The following is a 15,050-nucleotide window of genomic DNA, read 5'->3' as shown; positions in this document are numbered from 1 at the left end:
CTGCTTTGAATTCAGGAATATCCAGGTCCTTTGCAACTAATGCTTCCATTTGGGTGTCTAGTTGCTCCTCAACATCAACTTCATCTACAATCTCTTTAAGAAGGCAACAACTTGATAATTTTGAGGTTTCTTTATGATTTTCATCAGAATTTAGAGGGTATTTCACAAGGGCAAATACAATGAATGTAGTAGACTTAAGAATAAGCATGCATTTTTTAAGGTGTAAAGAGCATAACTCAGACGCATAAATCTTAGTGCTTGATCTTCCAACAAGGGTGTGAACATACTCCTTGCAATCCAATTGAACAACAAGATTTGCCAACTCTTAAAACTCTACAAAATCTTCCTTGCAAAAGTCATTTGAGAAAGTAAGAACTTGATCAAGGTCTCACTCTGGATTGAAAATCTCCCTAGCTGTTGGATAGAAAGCAATGTCAATATTGTTTTCTATGAGAAAATCCAAAAGCTTCTCAGAGGCTGTGACATCTGTAATTTGAGACAGCCCTGGGATCCTCACAGGAGACTTTGAAGCCTTTTCCTTCTTTGAAGCCCTGCTTGAACCTTGATTTGTCACAGACATATGAGATGCTATTGAAACATCTGAGGAAACTAGCTCCTTTGTCTTTGTGGGCTCAATGACTCTTTTCCTTTTCATACATGTGGAGGCAGACATGTGTGACATCTTTGTACCAAACATCTTCTTGAGATTCAATAGCTCTAAAGGTTTTAGACTGCTTTGCACACACTGCGAGTATCAACATATAAGTTTTTAAAAGTGTAGTCCTCGCTCCGTGTTGGGCGAGTTAGGAATACGACATGAATAGAAGCTTTTCGGTATCTCCAGAAGCCAACATTGCACTATTTTCGCAAGGGTAGGAAAATGTCGTTTTCGACGAGAACATGACATGATTGGAAGAAAATCAAAACCTTTCTATTTATCTACTTGTGGTTGGACTACTTTGACAGAGGGGGTGTCAGACTATGGAGCTCCGAAGGGGATCATGGAGTATGAGGGGGCCACGGAGTATGGATGGATGGGGCAATGGGGTATGGAGGCAGGGAGTGACATGGAGGTTGAAGACATGATTATGGACAGAGGGGACAGGTTCGATGAAGAAGGAGTTAGGATTATATAAGGACAGAGGGGGTGTCGGTGATGAAGAAGGAGCCAATGGGAGGAGACAAACAGTTTGGAGCAGCGCACGGAAGGAGGCAGAAATGGAGACGAAGACATTCGACGTGGGAGAAATGGGGAAGAAAAGTGAGCGAGAAAATTTGGATGGCCTTAAATAGGCGCGAGGGCGGAAGAAGGAACGTTCTCCAGAAACCCTAATCAAACGATCAATGAGAACATGACACATGGACATCAACACCCGTGAGTATATAAGAACTTCTTAGTTGTCACGAATGTGAATTCACACCTTATGTCACGACTGCCGTTCGTCCAACAATACTAACGTATCCAATCGATAGTTATTGTATATCCGACATTGGTGACATCGAAATATGCTATACATCTGATGTTGGTGACATCAGAATCAGCGCAATAGCATACTTCACCAACTTTAGAAACAATGGTTCGTTGCATTGTATTTGAGCTGTAGAGGTGCAAAGTTGTTTGAAATAACGCGATTTCATACTTCACTGTGGATCCAAGAATCCTTCATCGCATTGTATTGGAGCTTAAGAGCTTCTTGTTGTGTTCTCGCGCTGCACTACGGGTGGGGAAAATAAGAAGCGAGGGCATGCAAGAAGAAACACAAGGGACTCGTGCATTCACCTTGTGTTGGAATCGCCAATACGAAGCAAGATTGGAAAAGCATAAATTCAAACTCGCTCAATCACGTTGTATTGGGCCTACCTTTACTCCGAAGTGAGGAGCAGGAGTTCAAGGCCTAGGCATTTATTCGGCTTCCATCTAGTCTCTGTTTCGGCACGATGGGAGTTAGTTGTCTTCATATTTAGCTTCCCTATTGCGCCTGTTGGTTTCAATGGTGAGAATAAAACAAACTGCAAGGAAGGTCTTGGTGAAGAAATCTTCTAAAGAAGGTGCTGAGCAAATTATTGAGGAGATACTTGAAGAAATTGTTGTCCCTGTCACACCATTTGGTAAAGTATGTGAGGGTGAATCCTTAGAGAACAAATCATTTGGTAAGGTTGAGCCCTCAACTTCTCCTCACAAGCAACTTGCCAAGGAAGCCCCTGTGAGGAATAAGAGAAAGCCAATATGGTTTTTCATGTAGAGGTGTTTTGCAGAGATTAGGAAAGCTCAAAAGTCAAATAGTCACCTTATTCCTAAGGCTGCTTTTTTTAGACTAGTCAAGGAGATATCTGATAGGTTGTCCTCTGTTGCTTCTATGGATGACCTCAACAAGATATGGTATCTATCTGCCCTACTATGCTTGCAAGAGGCAACATAGGATTTTTTAATAGATTTTATGAATGATGCTTATATTGCAGTTGCCCATGCACATCAAATTACATTGATGAATAAAGACTTTAGTATGGTTAGTAGACTTAGATATAGGTTTGACAAGTTTTGAAGCCTCTTCCATCGACTAACCAAAAGGCATTTGAAATCCTCAATGTTCCACCCAAGAGAAAGTAGAAAGAGCCATTAGCACAACCCAAGATTGAAGAGGTTATCCATTTCTATCCTACAAGGGTTGCAAGTGAGCAGGGGGTTGTCTTGGAGGAGAAAAGGAAAGAGGTGATGGAAAACGAGGATCTGATCTAGCAGAGAAAGATTTTGTCTCTTGGCCCAATAAACTACGAGAGGATGGGCAAAGTATACGGCCAAATGGTCATAAATGTTCTGTTAGTCCTGAGAAAAAAGACTACCTCAGCATTTTTCCAAAGGATAAGATCCTATTTGAGAATAGGGATAATCAACTAACATATTCAATTTTTTATTGTTGTTTGAGATAAGGTCTTTTGCTTCTCTTTATTTATAATGAAATTTTCCAAGGGTCCTTATATTGCACTCATTCTTTTATTCATTCTTTACTTTGTATACAGGGCATATGTTACTTCTCTTAGCATTGATATTGCTAAGGGTATATTTGTTATTGATCCAATTCTCTCTGTGGATTTGCTTTCAAAATCTGATTCAAATATTACAAGGTTTTTTAAGCACTTTGATAGTGTCACAAACCATCATTTTTTTTTCCATATATTGAATGGTACTTTCTTCAACATTCTATCTCTTGATGATTTGTCTTTAGGGTTATTTCTCACTTGTGTTTTGGTTTGCAAAGGACACTGGAGCCTAATGTATATCAAAATTCCTGCAAGAGAGATCATTTTTATGAATTCTCTTTCAGGAATCCATGGCCAATCAAAGATGCATTGTCAATAAACACTCTTTATTTTATCTTTTATTGGATAATGTTTTTAATATTTGCTAATAAGTTAATATGTGCAGTGTTGTTAGACTTGTTACTACCCACTTGGACACCAGCTTTGAAAGCATTGTTGATCCTCAAAGACCCAAGTTTCTACTTCAAGAGGTCCCATTGCAAAATGACATACATAGTTGTGGCTGGAGAGTGGTTTCAAATGCTTCGAAGATAATAGATTCAAAGTTACTGAATGTAGAGGGGGTGAATGTAAGTCTCCTATGCTTTATCCTCTTTATACTGAAAGTCTCTTGCCGCTTCAAATAACTTGGGTGCTTTGTTATAGTGTAGAGATTACCGTGAGTCATACATATGGTGGATACAGGAGAGGTGTATTGAACTAGTTTTAGATAGGGCAATTACACCGGGACCCAGATTCCCCTCTCCCAGCTAAAAATTCCAAAGGATAGGTAACAACCGAGGGCAAAGGCAAGAAAATGGCAACCACCAAGAAAAAGAAGTCTCCAAGGTCCAAACAAAAGGGGCCCAAAATGAAGGGCATGCCTAAGCTTTCTCCATTGAAATTTAGTCCATCCCCTCTAAAACCCAAGGAGAAAAGAGTGCCTAAGGTAATTAAGTTCTTCCAGCGACCAAAGAAAACACCTATTAAGAGGAAACTAGTGATGACGGATAAAAGTATGGAAGAGGAAGCAACTTTTCCAAAGAAGAAGAGAATTCTTAAGGATGGAGAAGCTAAAGAACAGCATGAGGATGGAGAAGCTAAAGAATAGCCTTACAATTATCATTCTGTCTATTTGTATTGAAGTAACATTTCCCTTGTGTATACATCTGTAGTGCAATATTCTAACCCAAAATGTAATGATATGTCATTCTGATCTTACCCATGAAATACGATTTTTTGTTCATAGAATCATAGAGAATTATAAAGCTTGTACCAAGTCTTTCCTATTAAATTGTACTGAAATTTTGTAATTCATGATATAATGAAATCATTTTGGTCCACAAACGACGATTTGCTATTCACAGAAACACTACAAAGCTTATACCAAGTTTTTTTTAAATAGTACTTATCAATGTGTATAATTCCATGTTTCTAGAAGCAATATTTGTGAGCAAAAGAAAGATTCAAATTATTTATACATGCATATTTATGGTCCAAAACTCACAACACTAGGAGGCAAACAACTCATACATGATACAGAGCTCTCAACTCTTTTCCCAATTACAGCACCATTTACCTTGAACTTATATCCGGGCGTAACATTGTCTAGAAACTACAACGTGCCTCTTACATCCTTAAGACTCCACTTTGAAGTAATGTGTTGAGATGGCAAGCTCAACACATGCGGACATTAATGATGGACCACCTGGTTAGATGGGTCCACACATCTACACTTAGCATGTCGGTGGTCATTATGACTCTCACATGGCCACTGACTCATTACTTATTATATTTAGGTTGTTACACCTATTTACAGTTGGCATAGTTATAGCGCCAGTCAATCAGTGTAGTCGGTTATGCATTGTTTGACTTAGTAGGCCACTTTCCTTTATGTTGTATCTTATCTATACTTTGTGTACATTGTAAAGTGTGTGGAAGAAGAAGAAGAAACCAGCAAGAAAACGTTTTGGCCTCCATCTCTCTTCTTGTCTCTTGAGTGAGCTTCTCCTTGTGTATTCTGTGTGTGTTCGGCACAGCATCTTGAGCAAGTCCTCCCACCACGCGATTCGTGACATGGTATCAGAGCTGCACCACTAATTGAGGCTGGTTTGAAGGCTAAAGCAAAGGAGAGGAGCCAAGGATTCGAGCAAGTAAGCAACGGGTAAGAAGCTATTCCATTCTCTGCTTCTTCTCTTGGATAGTGCCTGTGGAGACACCGGAAGAAGGGCAGAGCAAAATTCTCATATTGTAGTGAGATTTGGTGTGCGCAAAAAGCGCTATCTATTCTGCAAACGATAATGGTAAAGAATAGTGGAAACCCCATCATTGAGAAGCTCGACAAGAACAACTACCCTTCATGGAAGTTCCGTGTCACGAACTTCCTTATTGGAAAAGGCCTCTACGAGTTTATTTTAGGTGAAGAAAAGGAGCCGAAGGTGAGTGATCCTCCAACTGCAAAAGAGACAAAGGCACGGAAGGAATGGAATGCAAAAGACAAAAAGGTCATGTATTGGCTGTCTCCAGTAATTGACAATAATATGTTGGGATATAGTAGAAACGTAGAGAATTCATATGCAGCTTGGACCATACTTGAAAGTATGTTTTCCGTAAATACAAAGGCACGAAAGATTCAACTTAAGCAAGAGTTGAATACATTGAAGAAAGGGAAGATATCTATCAATGAGTATGCACTGAAGGTAAGGAGCATTGTAGATGCCTTGGCAGCGATTGATGCAATGCCCGATGATGATGATTTGGTGTCATCTACCTTGGGTGGACTTAACAATGAAAAGGCTTGGAAGTCTTTTGTAACTTCCGTATATATCAAAAAGCCATTTCCAGATTTCGATGAGTTGGTCTCCCTTATGATCACTAAAGAGATCAACATGCAGAGTGAGACATCTGAAAAAAGTGGTGAAAACCTGCCAAGCTTTCTACTCCAGTTCAGGAAGGGGACGTGGCAGGTCCTCTTCTAGAGGCCATGGTACAGGACGTGGTAGTGACAACTAGCAAAACATATTGAATCAGCAATTTGGTGGCGATATGCAGGTTTCAGGAAGTCATGGTAACTTTAGAGGCAGGGGGAGTTTTAGAGAAAGAGGTAGATGGCAGAACAGAGGTTCTAACAACTCTGGTATTGTGTGTCACTACTATGGCAAAACAGGTCATATTGCAGCCCGATGTTATGCTAAGAAAGATAATATTCGTAGTGGTAAGTTGCAGCAAGGAAACTATGCATCGTCTTCACGATAGAATGAATACAAAAATGAACGTCTGCTTGTTATGCAGCATATGCTGAATGTTGTTACAGGAAAGGGAACACATGATGATGTTTGATATGTTGATTCAGGTGCATCCAATCCAACCATGCAGAATGGTTTGGAGAGATGCAAGATTTGCAAAATACAGGTTACGTGCAGACGGGTGATGATTCATGCCACCCAATTTCACACATTGGAAAAGTTCCCTTGTCCTTGCATGATGATATGACAAAGAGTCTTTCAGATGTATTACATGTGCCATCTATTACAAAGAACTTGGTGTCAGTCGGTCAGATGGCAGAGCAAGGGATGCAAGTCAGATTTAATGCAAAGGGCTACTTCGTAGAAGACTTCAATGACAACTGCAGGTTGGTTGCAAAGGAAAGTAGAGTTGGACGTATGTTTACTCTGGATGCTGGAATTCCTACTATGAATGCTGCTATGTATACTAAAGGGAAAGGTGTTGTTGCAAATATTGAAATTTGGCACAAACGCATTGGACATGCAAATGTACAAAGTCTAAAATTAATGTAGTCCAAAGGGTTGGTTACAAGTTTTCCTACATTTAGAATTGCAGAATTTCATAAGGTATGCGAAGCATGTCAGTTTGGTAAGCAAGCAAGAATCACATGACAGAGATGTAAGCAGAAATATCCTTGATGTTGTGCATAGAGATAGTTGGGGGCCTACACAAAATGTATCTCTTGGAGGTAGTTCATACTTTGTCACATTCATTGATGATTGTTCTAGAAAGTTGTGGGTATATTTTATGAAGGAAAAGAGTCAAGCATTTGAGCACTTTAGAACTTTCAAGGCTGCAGTTGAAAGAGAAACAGGCTTGAAAGTAAAGTGCCTGAGGTCAGATGGAGGGGGAGAGTACCTCTCAAATGAGTTCAGTGATTTTCTGAGGTCTCATGGGATAAAGAGACAATTCACATGCAGGTATACTCCACAGCAAAATGGGGTTACATAAAGGAAAAACAAGCATATTATAGAAGTTGCATGTGCCTTGATGGCTGAAAAGAATATGCCTAAGCATTTTTGGTCTGAGGCTATTCATATTGCTGTTTATATTATGAATAGAACTCCCAGAGCTGCAGTTCATGGTATGACCCTCGAAGAATGTTTTATAGGTAAGAAGCCTGATGTCTCACACTTGAAAGTGTTTGGCTGTATTGCATATATTCATGTGCCAGATGAGTTGCGGAAGAAACTGGACCCAAAGGCTAAAAAGTATGTCTTTGTTGGATACTCTTTAGAGCAAAAAGGTAATCTTTGTTATAACCCTATCACATGTAAGTTTAGAGTGAGCAAGGATGTCATCTTTGATGAAATAAGCAGTTGGTATGCATGTAGTGGTGATGCATTGGATGATGATGATGATCATGACACTCATGTGCAGGTTGAAAAGCAAGAATCACGGACTCTTAGTGGACCAGAGACATCATCTGGTAGTCCTTGGTCTAGGAGACTAAGGAGTAGCTCTACATCTTCAGGTGCATCTAGTAGCACTACATGTAAAGACAAAGAAAAGAATAAAGTGTCAGATGACATTGATGCAGTTCTTGATGGAGACTGGATGATGAGCTTGGCATTCCTTCAGTGAGGACTCCAGGTGTGCAGAGAGCACACGTCAATGCAAAGACTCCATTGAGTGATCCAGTGGTACGCAGGTCTACCAGGGTGAGATACCCTGTTAACATATTTGGTTTTGAAGGTTATGCAGCTCACCATTATGCTTATATGGTGAAAGTGATTGAGGATGTTGAGCCCACATGTTTTGAGGAGGCTATTGGTCATGCTCATTGGGATGCAGCAATGGATGAGGAGATGGATGCATCAGAGGCCAATAAGACTTGGGATCTAGTATCATTGCCGAAGGGCAAGAAAGCTATTGGATGTAAGTGGGTTTATAAGATTAAGCACAATGCAGATGGTTCTATTAGTAGGTGCAAAGCTAGGCTGGTTGCAAAAGGCTATGCCCAGGCATATGGCATAGATTATGAAGAAACCTTTAGTCCAGTTACTAGGATGGCAATTGTCAGATGTGTGATTGCTTTGGCAACAGCCAAAGGTTGGAGGTTGCAGCAAATGGATGTGAAGAATTCCTTCTTGCATGGTGATTTGCAGGAAGAAATGTATATGGATCAGCTAGTAGGTTATGAAGATTTAGAGCATCCCACGTATGTGTGCAGGTTGAAGAAGGCGCTCTATGGGCTCAGGCAAGCACCTAGAGCATGGTCTGACAAGATCAGAGAGTATCTTGTCAATATTGGCTTTTATGTTTCTGATACTGATCACTCACTTTATGTGAGAAAGGTAGATGCAGGTTTGGTCATCATTGTCATCTATGTGGATGACTTGATTATTACCGCTGATAGTGATAGTGGGATTGCTGAAGTCAAGGAATTTTTGAAGAAGAAGTTTGAGATAAAGGATTTAGGTGAGCTAAGGTACTTCCTTGGCATTGAGGTGATCAGATGTGATGATGGTATATGGCTGTCCCAAAGACAGTATGGCTTGGATATGTTGTCCAAGTATGGTATGACAGTATGCAAACCACTTTCAATCCCATTGAAGCAGAATGTAAAGTTAAGTGTTGATGTTGGGGATGAGATAGAAGACCTTACTATGTTCAGGAGGATAGTGGGGAGTTTGATCTACATGACCATTATAAGGCCAGACTTGAGCTACGTTGTTGGTCTTGTGAGTCAGTTTATGCAAGTACCTAGAAAGCCACATTTGGATGCAATCAGATGCATATTGAGATATGTGAAGTCAACATTACATTATGGACTTTTCTATGAGGCAGATACAGATGTACAAGTGTTTGGATACATAGATGCAGATTGCGCTGGTAGTATGTCTGATAGAAGATCTACCAGCAGATACATGTTCTCTCTTGGTAGTGCAACAGTTACTTGGAGCAGCAAAAAGCAATCTACAGTTGCTTTGTCGAGTACAAAGGCTGAGTATAGAGGTGCTGCTGCTGCAACATGTGAGGTAGTATGGCTGCAAAAGTTATTGGTTGATTTAGATGTGCAGGTGGAAGGTCCATTTGTCATTTATTGTGACAACATGAGCAGTATACAGTTGTCTAGGAACCCTATGTTCCATGCCAGGACAAAACATATTGAGGTACACTACCACTTTGTGAGAGAGAAGGTACTGGCAGGTGAGATTGACTTGGTGTATGCCAACACACATGATCAGATAGCTGACATCTTCACGAAGGCATTGGGTACAAAGAAGCTTCAAAAGTTTCGAAGCTTACTTGGAGTTGTAGAGATGCAGTTGAGCTTGAGGGGGAGTGTTGAGATAACAAGCTCAACACATGTAGACATTAATGATGGACCACCTAGTTAGATGGATCCACATGTCTGCACTTAGCACATCGGTGGTCATTATGACTCTCACATGGCCACTGACTCATTACTTATTATATTCAGGTTGTTACACCTATTTACAGCTGGCATAGTTATGGCGCCAGTCGATTAGTGTAGTCGGTTATGCATTGTTTGACTTAGTAGGCCACTTTCCTTTATGTTGTATCTTATCTATACTTTGTGTACATTGTAAAGTGTGTGGAAGAAGAAGAAGAAACCAGCAAGAAAACGTTTTGGCCTCCATCTCTCTTCTTGTCTCTTGAGTGAGCTTCTCCTTGTGCATTCTGTGTGTGTTCGACGCAGCATCTTGAGCAAGTCCCTGCACCACGCAATTCGTGACATAATGTTCACCTCCTTTACTTCTTTTGCGGTAACTTGCACTGTAAGTTTCAATGTCTTGCAATCAATATCTGAATCTAAAGGAACCCAAGCACCCAATCTAAGTTTGTATCTTCTGTAATCAAAACCTATGATAAGAGATTGTCGAGATATATTATAGGATAAACCCAATGATTGAGGGCACACATTGCACCTTATAAAGTCACCTTTGTGGTCAAATTCATTGACTTTCTAAGATAAACCTAAAATTTTGTCCAAATCTTCCTCTGAAAAATTTATGTTTAGCCATGAAACCTTCGTTTGTTGTAAACATGCTGTCTTAAAGCAAGCTATAAAAACATACAAGGGTAAAAACCACGATAAGCATACTCTTCTCGAGATCCTTCCAAGAGTCATAGCCTTTTGAATATCTTGAGCAATCTTGAGTTTAAAACTCTCCATTGTTGCTTCATCAGGCATCTCCCAATCCAAAGATGAGAGGCTTGGTAACTACAAATCTTCAAGGTATCCATACACATTTGCTCTTGAAGGAACCACATATTGTGCATAATACACAAAGATTCCACTTTGAAAAAAAATCGTGGTCAGATCAAAATAAATAATGTCTACAAATTCTTTATGAATGGCATGGAATGTTCCACTGAGACTCTCCACAGGTTGCCACTCGAAACTTGTTGATGGAAAGATATCTACAACCAACAATCCATTATTTAGCATATGCTTCAAACAAAACCATATACTCAAGTATATTTTACAACTGAAACTTATAGTGTGCTTGTGCTGGGAAAAACATTCCCATGGATCCAAGTGCATATCTCTAGCCATGTAAACATGTTGCACCAAAGAAAACCAGCCTTGAGGCATGGTTTTGAAGGCAAAGATATGTCCCTTCCAATGATATTTGATATCCCCTTGTTTTTTTTTTCACTCTGCGAGAGCCCCTGCAAGATGGTAGCATTATAACCCAATCATTTATAGTAAATGTTTTGGGCTCCCATTCTCCATTTACGCTCTTGCTATACATGGTGTAAGAGTTTATGGAATGAGAAAGATGTCTTATGGACGACATGTAAAAAGATGAGTATGTAGACAATGAGCAGAGAAAAAAAACTAAAGAGAGAGGTCAAGGAGACAAATTAAAAATACTACGAGTTCTAAGAACTTTGAAAATTATCCCGATTTTCAAAATGGTCTTAATTAACTTAACTTTATCATGTCTTTGTCAGCTTTTATTAGTTAATAGGGGCCGTTGGGACTACCAAAACTTATCAGGGTTTGAAGATTTCGGCTAAATAGGAGGGGAGAACCACAAAATGAACTCTACTATCTCAAAAGTAGAGGAGACAAGAATACCATATTTTTGTCCACGTGGCAAAATCTCTTTGGTCCTTTCCTTAATCTAGGGATTAACAAAAGTGCTATTTTTAACGTTTTTCGGCCCTAATGAATGTTGCAATAATCATTTTTGTCATGTATTTTACCCTTGCCCTTTTCCTTGTGCTTGCCCTTGCAGATTTTATGGCACTGTCACCGAATATATCCCGATTTTCCACTATAATGACAAGTTAATGAGGTCTTATGGCATGGAACTTACTGCGAGACTATCCACCTGACAGTCATTACCACTCCTACCATTATTGCCTCTAATTGTCAAAGCATGAGAGGTGTGGGAAGCATCGACATTCTTTTTGTTAACCTCTTCATTCAAGAGTGTACCCTCTATACCTTGCAACTTTAGCCCTTCAGACACACATAGCAGTACAAAATGTATTCCATGATTCAGATAATTTAACCAAGAGGAACAAAGGGGGAAGATTATCCTAGAATTCAATCCCATTTGAAGACAAATGGGACATATGGCTGAAACTCATTTAAGTGGGTTGACATGGAAGTGTCCTCCTTCATGTGAAGGTGCATGAGTTGCTTCAGCCAATACATATGAGAACTTGGACTCTACTTGTCATAGACATTGTGAATCTTATCCCATAAGTCCCAAGTGGACTACCCATCAGAGAAACCATGATAGAAAACCTGCTTGGAGAGGGACAAAATGATGGTGGACTTACACAGCTCATCCAATTCAGCCCAATCATCTGCATCAATATGTTCGAGCTTGATATCCTCATATTTCAAAGGCTTAACCTACATTTTTCACACTAGAACTTGCCAGATTTGGGTCTTCAATAGTTGTAGTTGGTGCTTGTCAATGTTAAAGATAATACTATCATTAGAATCACCAGCCATAATGGAACCAATCAAGTGTGCATAGAAGGGAAAAATAGGCTATTGTAATAATCTACAAATTAGTCCCAAAACCATTATGAAATCAAGCTGAAAATAAGGGATACCAACCAAGTAATGAGCTCTTCCTAAATTCAATGCAAAAGAAAATCAAACGGAGGTGACTGCTCATGTAAATAGTGTAGTAAACTGCAATTACTACATGCTGAAAATGAAGTATAATAGTAAGAAATAAATATCAAAGAGAGGCAACCATTGATATAAGACAAATTGCAACTACCACTTCACAGGGAATAACTACAACTAGCAATGAGTGAATATGTAAATGGCACCAAGAACTATCAGAGGATCAATATGTTAGACTAAGATATATCCCGTAGGCATAACCATCATGCATATAAGAGCAGGTCTCATTGGTAACATAAGAGACCAAACAAAGGCACGCTTGACTAAGCAATGGAACGAAAGATCAATACATAGCCAACCAATCCCGTAGGCATAACCATCATGCATAGAAGAGCAGGTCTCATTGGTAACATAAGAGACTAAACAAAGGCACACTTGACTGAGCAATGGAACGAAAGCTCAATACATAGCCAACCAAGATGTATACATCACTGAAAATAGCATGATAGAGATAGGTATTGGCCCAAAATCAATGTCAGCTCAAGCCACTAAGCATCAACTATATACATAAAGCATGACGAGAGCATGTACATGTCACTAAGTCCCATGGTCTCACTATAAGACTCTCAAGCTCAACCGCATAACCAAATGCTCAATGTAATATCCAAGTGTCAAGTATCGACTCCCACTAGAACAAAAGTCAAATGCTAGACAAGCAAGAAAACCTCAAAACCTCATGTGAGTAGCATCCATACATCCAAGATCCAAGTAACAGATATCGGGTAGCATAAACCCCAATATGTACTCTTCAAGCCTATAAGAGGCCCATAGTAGCAATGGAAGCATAAAACCGAGGTGCCAAAGCATCAAATGTGGCTCAAAACAGAGCCTCAAATGTTACCATAGACATGTCCAAGTTCATACATCAGTGCCAAATATGTACATTAGCATTTGTTATCGAACCCGAGAAGTGTGTAAGCCTTTAATACATAAAGATTTCAAGTGAAATACTTGCTATCCACTATATATATAGCAATGAACCTTGCTTCAAACTAAGAAAAAAAGCTCAAACCTATACAAGAAGCATCTCAAGACATGTACCAAGCATCTTAGCATCAATGCATAGGTGTATGAACATAAATGAAGCTCAAACAATGAAGTAATGGCTACCCTTGTTTGTATTACAACAAACTATCCTGAATGTAATGACTACCCTTGTTTTTATTACAGCAAATTGTCCTAAATGTACAGACAATGGTTGAGGTATGCACTTGCAAAGGAGGCTCCAATGGATCCCAAACAATATCAAGAGAGGTGCAAAAGTTTTGTTAGATGTTGTAGCAACTATAGGAGTTTCCAATGTCTGCTGAAGTGCTAGGGACAAGAGCTGGAAATCAAGTGCAATTCACATTGATGATGTTGTTGACCTTGCTACGTACAATGATTGATATTGAGCACTTATTGAGGCTCAGGCAAGTGTTCTTGAAGCTCTGGAACAAGCCTAAAGTGGAGAGAGCAACTGGGAAAGAAGTAGGAGCAAGATTCATACCTTGTGAAGAAGAGGGCAAACTGCCACGGAACCTTCAAGTTGAAACTTTTCTCGAGGTGATGAAAACTAAAGGAAATACCTCCTCAATGTTGGTACAATGACTCTGATACTAGTTAAAGGGAGTGAGCCTTCAAATGGAAGCATGGAGCAGAAGCAAGAGCTATGGCGGAGAGAGAGAGAGAGAGAGAGAGAGAGAGAGAGAGAGAGAGAGAGAGAGAGAGAGAGAGAGAGAGAGAGATGATGATGATGATGTGGGAACTCCAAAGGTCATAATATATGATTGAACTTCCCTCTATTTAAATGTCACTAAATAATAAAAAATAAACAATAAAGTGACAGTGATAGATGCCCACCACCTGCAGTGTGTACAGGTGTATGGGTAACTAATACATAGTGTAGGTACTATTAGTGTAACTAATATATAGGCAGCTAGTGACATGTGCCTTTACCCCCAATAGTTATATCAAAATCTATCATTTTTTAAAAGATCCACTTGTCATTAAACCACCTTAAATTTCAAGACATGCATAGAAAAGGGTCCTTTAAAATTTGTCAAGACTCAAGAGTCAAGATTCATAAATATGACTTAATATACCTAGTAATACACATGTGGCATGGAAGAGAATTTAATATGTAACATTCAAGGCTCCAAATCTTCTAAAGGTTAGTTCCTTAAGTTCTAAAGTTTAAACTTATAAATCATTATCTTCAAAAATACAAAAATTTCAAGCTTCACGAGTCCAACTCAAGTGCTTTGAACCATATTCACTCAACAAACTTCAAGATTTTTAGACTCATACAAGCACTCTCAAAGATTGAATCAAGCTCACAATAGCAAGTTGAGGGATTGAATCAAGTGCTTGACTCAACTAGAAACCTCAAGGCATGTCAAAATCATTCTATTTATTCTTCTTGATTGAAACTATTCAAGTGCTTTGTGTTGTAGGCTACTGCATATGATGTGCTATGTTATTGTATCATTGCTCTGTGAGAGAGAGAGAGAGAGAGAGAGAGAGAGAGAGAGAGAGAGAGAGAGAGAGAGAGAGAGAGAGAGAGAGAGAGAGAAGGGGAGAGGAGAGGAGGGTAGGGTAGGAAGAGAGAGAGAGAGGGAGAAGAGGGAAAAGAGAT

Source organism: Lygodium microphyllum, chromosome 15 (assembly GCF_053477565.2).
Source record: "Lygodium microphyllum isolate KBCC chromosome 15, Lygodium_microphyllum_v1.1.10, whole genome shotgun sequence".
Taxonomy (NCBI): Eukaryota; Viridiplantae; Streptophyta; class Polypodiopsida; order Schizaeales; family Lygodiaceae; genus Lygodium; species Lygodium microphyllum.
This window is presented reverse-complemented; position numbering follows the sequence as displayed.